This window comes from Echinops telfairi, unplaced genomic scaffold (assembly GCF_000313985.2).
Source record: "Echinops telfairi isolate 266 unplaced genomic scaffold, ASM31398v2 ScPeMD7_9;HRSCAF=40, whole genome shotgun sequence".
NCBI classification, from domain to species: Eukaryota; Metazoa; Chordata; class Mammalia; order Afrosoricida; family Tenrecidae; genus Echinops; species Echinops telfairi.
In genome coordinates this window covers 84,978,038-84,987,545 of record NW_022103906.1, presented here as the reverse complement: position 1 = coordinate 84,987,545, position 9,508 = coordinate 84,978,038, and positions in this window count along the sequence as shown.

The window sequence follows — 9,508 nt, the reverse complement described above, 5'->3', positions numbered from 1 at the left end:
CCCCCGGCAACTCTTCATAACCACCAAACACTTGGCACAGGGACCCCCGGCCATCTAATCAATTCCAACTCACCGTGACACTATAGGACAGGGGAGAGTTGTTCCTTTGGGCCTCCACAGGTGGCAAATCTTTACAGAAGCAGACAGCCTCATTTTTCTCCCAGCAAGCTGCTGCTGAGTTTGAACAGCCGAACTTACCATTAGCCATCAAGCACTTAACCCACTGTGCCACTGGGGCTCCTTGCCAGGCACTTGTGGTGAGCATGAAACCCGGGCGAGTGTTTGGGTTGTTCTGCATTCAGCTACTAAGGAAACAGCCACTCTCTGCTCTGTGTCTGCTACTGCTAGTCCCAAGTCACCATGCTCTTCCCTTCTGACTGCTGACTTCCCATGCATTCAGCTATTCATTCATTCACTCACTCAGCAAGTACTTGCTATGCTAGAACTCTGTCGTGGGCCCTGCGTAGGCCTCTGAGGAGGCACAGGACAGTTCCTAGCCCCTGGGGACTGGTGCCTCTAGCTTCCCTGGGGCCTTTCTTCCAGCGCCTCTGCTCACTCTCCATATCTCTGTATCTGGCCAGTGCTCATGCCTAACAACATCACAGGGGCATCCAAGAGTCACGCAGATGGTTGGGCAGAGCCCACAGGGGAGGTCTCTCTGCTCCCTGGCTTGAGCTTAGCTGACTCCCTTTGGGTCCAGAGCAATGGGGTCAAGGGGAATTTTCCTAAAGGAAATAGGAGTAGTGCATTCATAATAGACTGCTTTGGTTGGGTCCGGTGGTAGTGATGTCATTTCATGTCAACTTGAAGATATATAAAACTGTAGGGGTGGAGTTCAGTTTGCCAATCAGGTGGCAGCCTGATGATCCCACTTGGAGGTGTCACCATGATATGTACCTCTCTGGAGGTCTCTCTCTCTTTCTCTCTCTGCCTTCACCTTCCTGCTTGCTGGTCACCTAGAAAGCTGCTGGAGTCCCACCATATTTCCACAGATGCTGGATCCACATGACTTTGCCCCCACCAGCCTGTGATTTCCTGCTTTCTGCATCATTGCATATGCCTGCATGAGTCTGAAGAGGGACCTATGGTCTATGATTAGACTGAAGGACTTGAGTTGGACCGGGCTGGGATGTTTTCTTGATATAGAATTACTTTCTGATATAAAGCGCTTTCTTATACATAGGTTATTGGATTTTTTTCTTTAGTCCACCTGGCTTAACACAGGTGTCATCTGGTCAATTCTGACTCAGAGTGATCCAAGTACAGCAGACCGAAACAACAGAGCGTTTTATAATAGAGACCATGTTCCACAGAATAAAACCAGAGCGGTCGTGTCACCTGCCCAGTGGCCCGGGGAAATAAAAACTGAGTCTGGAAATAAGGCCAGGAGACTGTTCCCCAAACTCTGACCCTATTCTGTAGCTCTTTCCATGAAGAGCCTCACTGATAAAGGAGCAGCGGAAACGGGCTCAGTGTGGGGACACACCCTCAAATCACAATCAGGCAAGATCAACCACCCTCCAGTGAGGAGGGGCTCACCACCCTCAGCTCACCATCACCTTTACAAACATCCTTAGTGGCCTGGATTTGAGTCACATTTTAGTGACGAAACCCAACAACATTTTTTTTAACGAAGGCAATTCCTCAATGTATCTTTTGAATCTATAGGCATATATACACTCATATACAAGCACCTGTGGGAGTTTGTTTCAAATCTGTAGACAAAACAAGCCCTGATGGCTGGAAAGAAGGTTGAGTGAATGACAAACTCTCCTAGGTAGTGGTCTAATGGGTTGTGGTATATGCTGACCCCTCCCCGTTTACTCCCTCAACCCTGTAGACATCTTTCCAGGTCAGCCATATAAATCAAACTCAATCTTATAATGGTAGTCCACTGTGAAGGGTTGTGTTAATCTGGGTCGACTAGAGAAACAAATTCATAGAACTCATATGTGAATAAGAAAGAGGTTTATATACAAGAGCAATTGAATATTGAGAAAACATTCCAGCCCTGTCCAGACTAATTCCATAAGTCTGATATTAGCCCATTTGTCTGATACCAATCTATAAAGTCTTCTTCAGACTCATGAAACACATGCAATAACGTCAAATGCAGGAAGATCACAGGCCAGTGGGTTGGACGTCTTCTGGATCCAGTGGCACTGTAAGCATCTCAGTGCTGGCAGGGGTCTCTACATGGCTTCCCTGGCTCCAGAGGTCTGGTTGCATCAGGGTAAGTCTGTGTGGCTTCTCAGGGATGTCTCCCAGGGAGTTGGCTTGTCAGTAGAGAGTCTTCAAGGGAGTGAGCAGAGAGAGAGAGAGTGCTTCTCATTTTCAAGGAGGAAAGTACAGGAGTTCCCAGAATTGTCAGGAGAAGGCCAGGCCCACAGAGGCCTCATTGACTGTGACCTGATTGACAGACTAGCCTCCACCCCTTAACTCTTAATCCTCACAAGTCCCAAACTGACACCAGATCATGTAACTACCACAGGGTGCATCATAATTTATTTTCATTACCCTATTAAATTCTATTCTGGTCATTTACAATGTCACTATTGTCTCGATTTAGGAAATTCTTGTATATTGTCTTCACTTGTGTAACCATAGCTATAAGTTAAATACACCGATAAAAACAAGATGGTTTATTTAAAGGATATCATTCTTAAAATGTTGATACTGTCATATTGCTCCTAGAAATTTTTATGAATCACCACCCCTGCCAAAAGGATATAGAAGTGATCATTGTTAAAGATTGAATTGTGTCCACTAAATATATGTGTTGTGCAGTGGGATGCTATGCATCACTGAAAAATAATGATGAAACCGAGACGCATGGGTAGACTTGGAGGACTATATGCTGAGTGAAATTAGCCAGTCACAAAAGGACAAATATTGTATGACACCACTGTCATAAAAGGACAAACAACAAGATCAAGATAACAGACTGTGGAGGTTACCAAGGAGGGTGGTGTTTCAGGAAAGGTGTGAGAGGGAAGATACACCTGTAGGTGAGAGGGTTGACAGGCGCTCACCTGGGTGCAGGGGAAGAGCGTAACCCCTCAGGCAGGAGGTTAGAAATCAAAGGAGGAGGACAGTATGCTTGTGAGCTTCAATAAGTCATTTAAACTATTGAATAACACATAATTGATGATCTGAAATGTAACCCCCCACCTAGTTCACAATAAACATTATGAATAAACTAATTTAAATATGTGTGGTAAATCTGAACGTTAATGTCTCTGGCTAGACTCTCAGTTGATGTATAAATGAGGAAGAATTGTGTAGAAGGCTTTTTGTTTTGTTTTGTTTTCCTTCTCAACTTCCTATTAGGAATGGCTGGAAGGTTCACAGGGCAAATCTGTTTTACCTTCCACAACTCATACACATTCTGTTTTATATCATTGATTCCATTTCCCACAATGCACGATCACGGAACTCACTTCGTCCTTGTGCTTTCTGTTTCCATCCCTCCTTCGTGCCAAGCAATTCTGAACTTGGTCCTTGAGCCAATGCCCCTCTTTTGATCTTAGATGGTTGGAACGTCAGTCACCTGTGTTTTTTTTTGAGACATAAACGGGATTAGATGTGAATATAGGAGAAGTGGGTTGAGCCACAGGCTAAGATGTGGAGAGCTCCAACGGACCAGGAAACAGAGATGAGACAAGGAACTTCCTTTGGAGTTGATCACAGAGAGATCTTTCTGGAGCAAGTACCCCGAATTCAGGCTTCTAGCCTCCTAAAAGATAAGAAAATAAATTTCTGTTTGTTAAGGTCAGTCCCCGTGGTAAAGCTGTTATAGAATTACATAACTAAGGATTTGATATTGACAGTGGGGAGCTGCTTGGCAATTGGGCTGTGGATGGAGGCCGGAAGACTTTGGACATGTTGTCAGAGAGACCAGTGCTTGAAGAAGGACATCATGCTTGGTAAAGTAGCTGGAAAACAAAAAAGAGGAAGACCTTTAACAAGATGGATTAACATGGTGGCTGCAATGATGGGCTCAAACCTAAGAACAATTGTGAGGATGGCACAAGCCCGGCAGTGATCCACTCCATTGTACACAGGAGAGCTATGTACACAAAGGCACCCAGCAATAACCCCAGTAGTAAAAGCCTGGTTGCCTTGAAGAGACTGTGGGCAGAATGATGGATGTCAAAATCAATTCTGGGCTCAGAAGGAAGGAAGTAGAACTATAGTGTTCTCTGTTGGCTTAGGGAACACAGATAGCACCACCAATATCCTGTTGCTAAAAATGTGGCTGTTCCATGTGTTAAGGCCTTAAAATAAATTGATGAACATGTTCTTTGGGTAATAAAGGAAGGGGGATGCTTTTTATGAAGTGGCAAAGAACTTGAATGGATTATGTCTAAAGGTTTGGTGGAAAGTAAAACTTGTAAGTGATGAACGTGGATTATCTGGCTGACGAGATTTCTATGGAAGATCTGAAAGGGGCTGTATGACTTCTCCTTGCCACTTATAGTAAAATGTGAGAGGAAAGATATGGACTTAAAAAATAATTGTACAAAATGAAAACAGAACTTAAAGATTTGGAAAATTCTTCTTCCAACCAATAAAAAGCACTGGACTCGATGGCATCCTAGGAGAATTCTATCAAGTGCTCAGTGAAGCGCTCTCACCTATTCTACACAAACTATTCCAGACTATAGAAAGGGATGACAAACTCCCAGACTCGTTCTAAGACGTGAGCATAACCCTTATAACAAAACCAGGCAAAGACCCGGCAAAGACAGCATCCTAGACGGCTATTCCTCATGAATGTAGATACAAAAATGTTGGCCAATAGAATCCAACAACACATCAAAAGAATAATTCATCATGACTAGGGGGGATTCACACCAGGGATATGAGGATCCTCAACATTAGAAAAAACAACATACGCATCACATAAACAAGACAAGGAATAAGAACCACATGATCATAGCAATAGATTCAGAAAAGGCATTTGATAATATCTGACACCCATTTCTGATTAAAAAAAAATACACTCAACAAAATAGGAATAGAAGGGAAATTCCCCAATAGAGGACATCTATGAAAATCCAATGGCCAACCTCACACTCAATGAACAAAATTTGAAAACATTTTCCCCTGAGATCATGATGCACTCTATAACTACTCTTCCTTAACACATTAGAAGTTCTAGCTAGAACCATCAGACAACAAAGAGAAACCAAAGAAATACAATGGGGCAAAGAAGATGTGAAGCTCTTGCTATTTGCAGGTGATATGATTTTATAGAGAGAGAACCCCAGGGCTCCACAAAAAGAACGTTGGAAACAATTGATGGATTTGATAAAGTAGCAGGATAGGAGATTAAAAAGCAGAAATCAATTACATACCAATATATCAGTGAAGAGAGCTCTGAAAAAAGACATCATGAAAATAGCATTTACAAAAGTCACACAAAATATGAAATACATTAGAATAAACCTAACCAAAAAAATAAAAACCTGTACAAAGAAACTACAGAGCATTATTACCAGAAATCAAAAGAGAACTACACAAACGGAATAATGTCTCATGTTCATGGATAGGAAGACTCAATATTGTGAAAATATCGATACTACCTAAAGCAATCTACCATTACAATGCAACTCTAATCTAAATCCCAACATCAGACTTCAGAGACATGGAAATACTAATCCTAACTTCATCTGGAGAGGAAAGAGACCCAGGATAAGCAAAGAACTCAAGAAGAAGACAAAGTAGGAGATTTTGCACAACCCCACCTAAAAACCCACTACACAGCCACAGGAGTCAAAACAGCCGGGTAGTGGTACAATGACAGATGCATAAGCCAACATAATAAAATATAAAACCGAGAAATAAAAGCATCCACCTACAGGAAACTGATTTTCAACAGAGGACCAAAAAACATTCAGTGGCAAAGGGACACCCTCTTCAACACATGGTGCTGGAAAAATTGGATCTCCATATGCAGAAGAATGGAACAGGACCCATGCCGCTTCCCATGTACAAAACAAACTCATGATGGATTAGAGACCTAAATATAAACCCCAGAGTTATAAGGATCATCAATGAGAAAATTGGGACAAACTTAAGGGTCCTATTGCAAGGCATGCACACACTACCAAATATCACAAAGGAAACACCTACGAGGGAAGACAAAATAGATGACGGGGACCTATGAAAAATAAACACTTAAGCACATCAAGAGAGTAAAATGAGAGTTCACAGATTGGGGGAAAAATCTTTAGCAATGACACAACCAACAAGGGACTGAGTGCTAAAATCTATAGAATTTTCCAATATTTTTATAAGAAAAAGAACCCCATGCAATTAAAAAGTGGGCAAAAGACATGAATAGACAATTCACCAGGATTCAAATGGTTCATAAACACACGAGGAAATGCTCACGATTACTAGTTATCCAAGAGATGCAAATCAAAACAAGATGATGTATCACCCTACACCAGAGGTTCTCAACCTGTGGGTCTCAATCCCTTTGGGGGTCAAATGACCCTTTCACAGGGGTCGCCTAATACATCCTGCATACCAGATATTTACATTATGATTCATAACAGTAGCAAGATGACAGTTATGAAGTAGCAACAAAAATAATTTATGGTTGGGGTCACCACAACATGGGGAACTGTATTAAAGGGTCGTGGCATTAGGAAGGTTGAGAACCACTTCCCTAGACCTATGATAGCTCAAATCAAAAACAGAAAACAACAAACGCTGGAGAGAGTGAGGCTTTGCTTCTCTGGCTTCTTCCAACAGTTCCATGAGCTGTTCCATGGCTGTTTCTTTTCTTTTCTTGGAGGACGGAGAGGGAGCTCCTTTGGTCTGTTTCCTGCCTTTGTAATTCCAAGAGGTAGACGGTGTTTTTTCCTGTTGTTTTTTCCCCCTGCCCGTTAAGTCTAAACTGACATGTTTTCTGCTATGATAACTGGTTATGTGGACCAGTGACAGGCTAAATCTTGTTAACAAAAGATTGTGTAGCCATGCCCTTGATGAACATTATAGGATATGTGTCCTTAGTGTGTATGACTGAATTTTCCAAATCTCTCAATTATGCTTTCATTTTGACAATTATTTTTAAGTCTATCTCTTTCCTCTCACATTTTACTATAAGTGGCAAGAAAAAACCATACAACCCCTTTGACTATTCCATAGAAATCTCATCAACCAGATATACAAATTCATCACTTTCAAATTTTACTTTTCACTAAACCTTTGACCGTAATGAAGTTCATGGTCACTGCATTAAAAATCATCACCCCCCTCCAAAAAAAATATCACCCTTCCTCTATTGCCAAAAAACATGTTCATCAATTTCTTTTAAAATCTTACCAGGAGCACCTGCAACATCCACATTCTATAGCTGGTACCATCTGTAGTCTCTAAGACAACAGAGAACTTCTTTATAGCTCTACTCACTTCCTGCTTAAACCTCACCAGAATAGCCTTTGGCATCCATCCATAAATCTACCAATAATCTCTTCACGGCAATCTAAACTTTTACTGTTAGGTACCTTAACAAAGAAATACTGCATGGTTTACTATCAGGTAAGGTGCATCAGTATTGTATCCTCTCACCATACTTATTCAATTTGCATGCTGAGCAAATCATCAGAGAAGCTGGCTTATAAGAACAAGAATGCAGCATCAGGATTGGAGTAAGGCTTATTAACAACCTGCTGTATGCAGATAAAACTTTGCTTGCTGAAAGCAAGGAGAACTCGAGACACTTGCTGATGAAGATTAAGGATTTTAGCCTTCAGTATGGATTACAATTCAATGTAAAGAAAACCAGCGGGAAGGGAGCACTAGAACTCATTTGAAATGTGATTTAATCATAAAAAAAAGAAAGAAGAAAATGTTCTAAAATTGATTGTGGTAATGATTGATATGCTTGAAAATTGAAATGTATGACATGTGGATTATCTGCCAATAAAACTGTCTAAACAGAAAACCAAAATTTTCAAATGGGACCGATAGGTAACATCATGACAAATGGAGAAACGTTTGAAGTTGTCAAGGATTTTGTCTCGGTTGGATCCACAATCAATGTTCATGGAAGCAGCAGTCAAGAGATCAAAGAATGTATTGCAATAGGTAAATCTGCTGCAGGAGACCTCTTTAGAGCATTGAAAAGCCAGGATGTTACATTGAGGACTAGGGTGTGCCTGGCTTAAGCTATGATATTTGCAATTGCTTCATAGAGCCATTGAATAAAATGACCAAAGAAGGATCCATGCATTTGAATTGTGGTGCTGGGGAAGAAACTGAAAGTATCATGGGCTGCTGAAAGGACAAACAGATCTGTCTGGAATGAAGTACTGCTAGAGTGCTCCTTAGAGACAAGGATGGTGAGACTTTTCCTCACGAACACTGGCTATGTTGTCAGGAGAGACCAGTCACCGGAGGAGAACAATCTGTTTGGTAGAGTTGAGGGGCAGTGAAAAAGAGGAAGGCGCTCAAGGAGATGGACTGACATAGTGGCTGCCACACTGGGCTCAAGCACAGGAACCATGGTGAGAATGGTGCAGGTCCATGTAGTCTTCCAATCTGTTGAGCATAGGATGGTTATGGGTTGGAACTGGCTCGTTAGCACCTAATAAAACCAATCTTCACACTCTTCCATCCATGACGCAATCCCAAATGGCGTCCACATTTCAGACATCTGTTAGAGCAGCAGCTCACGCTCAGGATCAGATGCTGGCCTCGTGATGTTGTGCTGCTGTAAAACAGAAGTGGGTGACTTTAACAAACAGACATTTATTTGATAACATTTTAGGAGACTAAAAGTCCAATTCAGGGTGCCAACTATGAGTTCAAATAAACTCCAAGGCAGTGAGAGGTTTTCATTTCTTTTTTCTTATTTGGAGGTGGGGGGAGGGGGGCTGAGTTGGGCTCTAGGGAAGGCTTTCTCTCTCAGTTGACTCTGGAAGCAGTCGTTGTCTCTTTTTTGTTTCTGTTTCTGGACAATCTTCATGTGTCTTGGTATGTATAGATTCCCCCGTCTGCCTCATTACCTTGTGTTTAATCACTTTGTGTGGCAGTTACATAAGCTATCAACTTGAGGAAGGCGGGGGGAGTCTAGCCTGTCAATCAGGTTGTAGCTTGATGACCTCATTTGGAGGCGCGATGGAGCTAAATAGCTCACTGGAGGCCAGACACACTCCCTCTGCTACACATTCATGCTGCTAAGCTACATGGAGCCACAATGATGGAGCCAGAACCCTGGAGCTGGGGGATCCACATGGAGACCCTCGGCAGCGCTGAGATGCTTCCACCACCACTGGATCCATAAGACTTTCCACCCACTGGCCTGTAGTCTTCCTGCATTTGGCGTCATTGCATGTGTTGCATGAGTCTGAAGAGGAATTTATAGAATGTTATTGGACATATGGGCTAATATTGGACTTACAGATTTGATATGGACTGGACTGGGATATTTTCTCATTATACAATTACTCTTTATATAAAGCTCTTTCTTATACACATATGAGTGTCTATG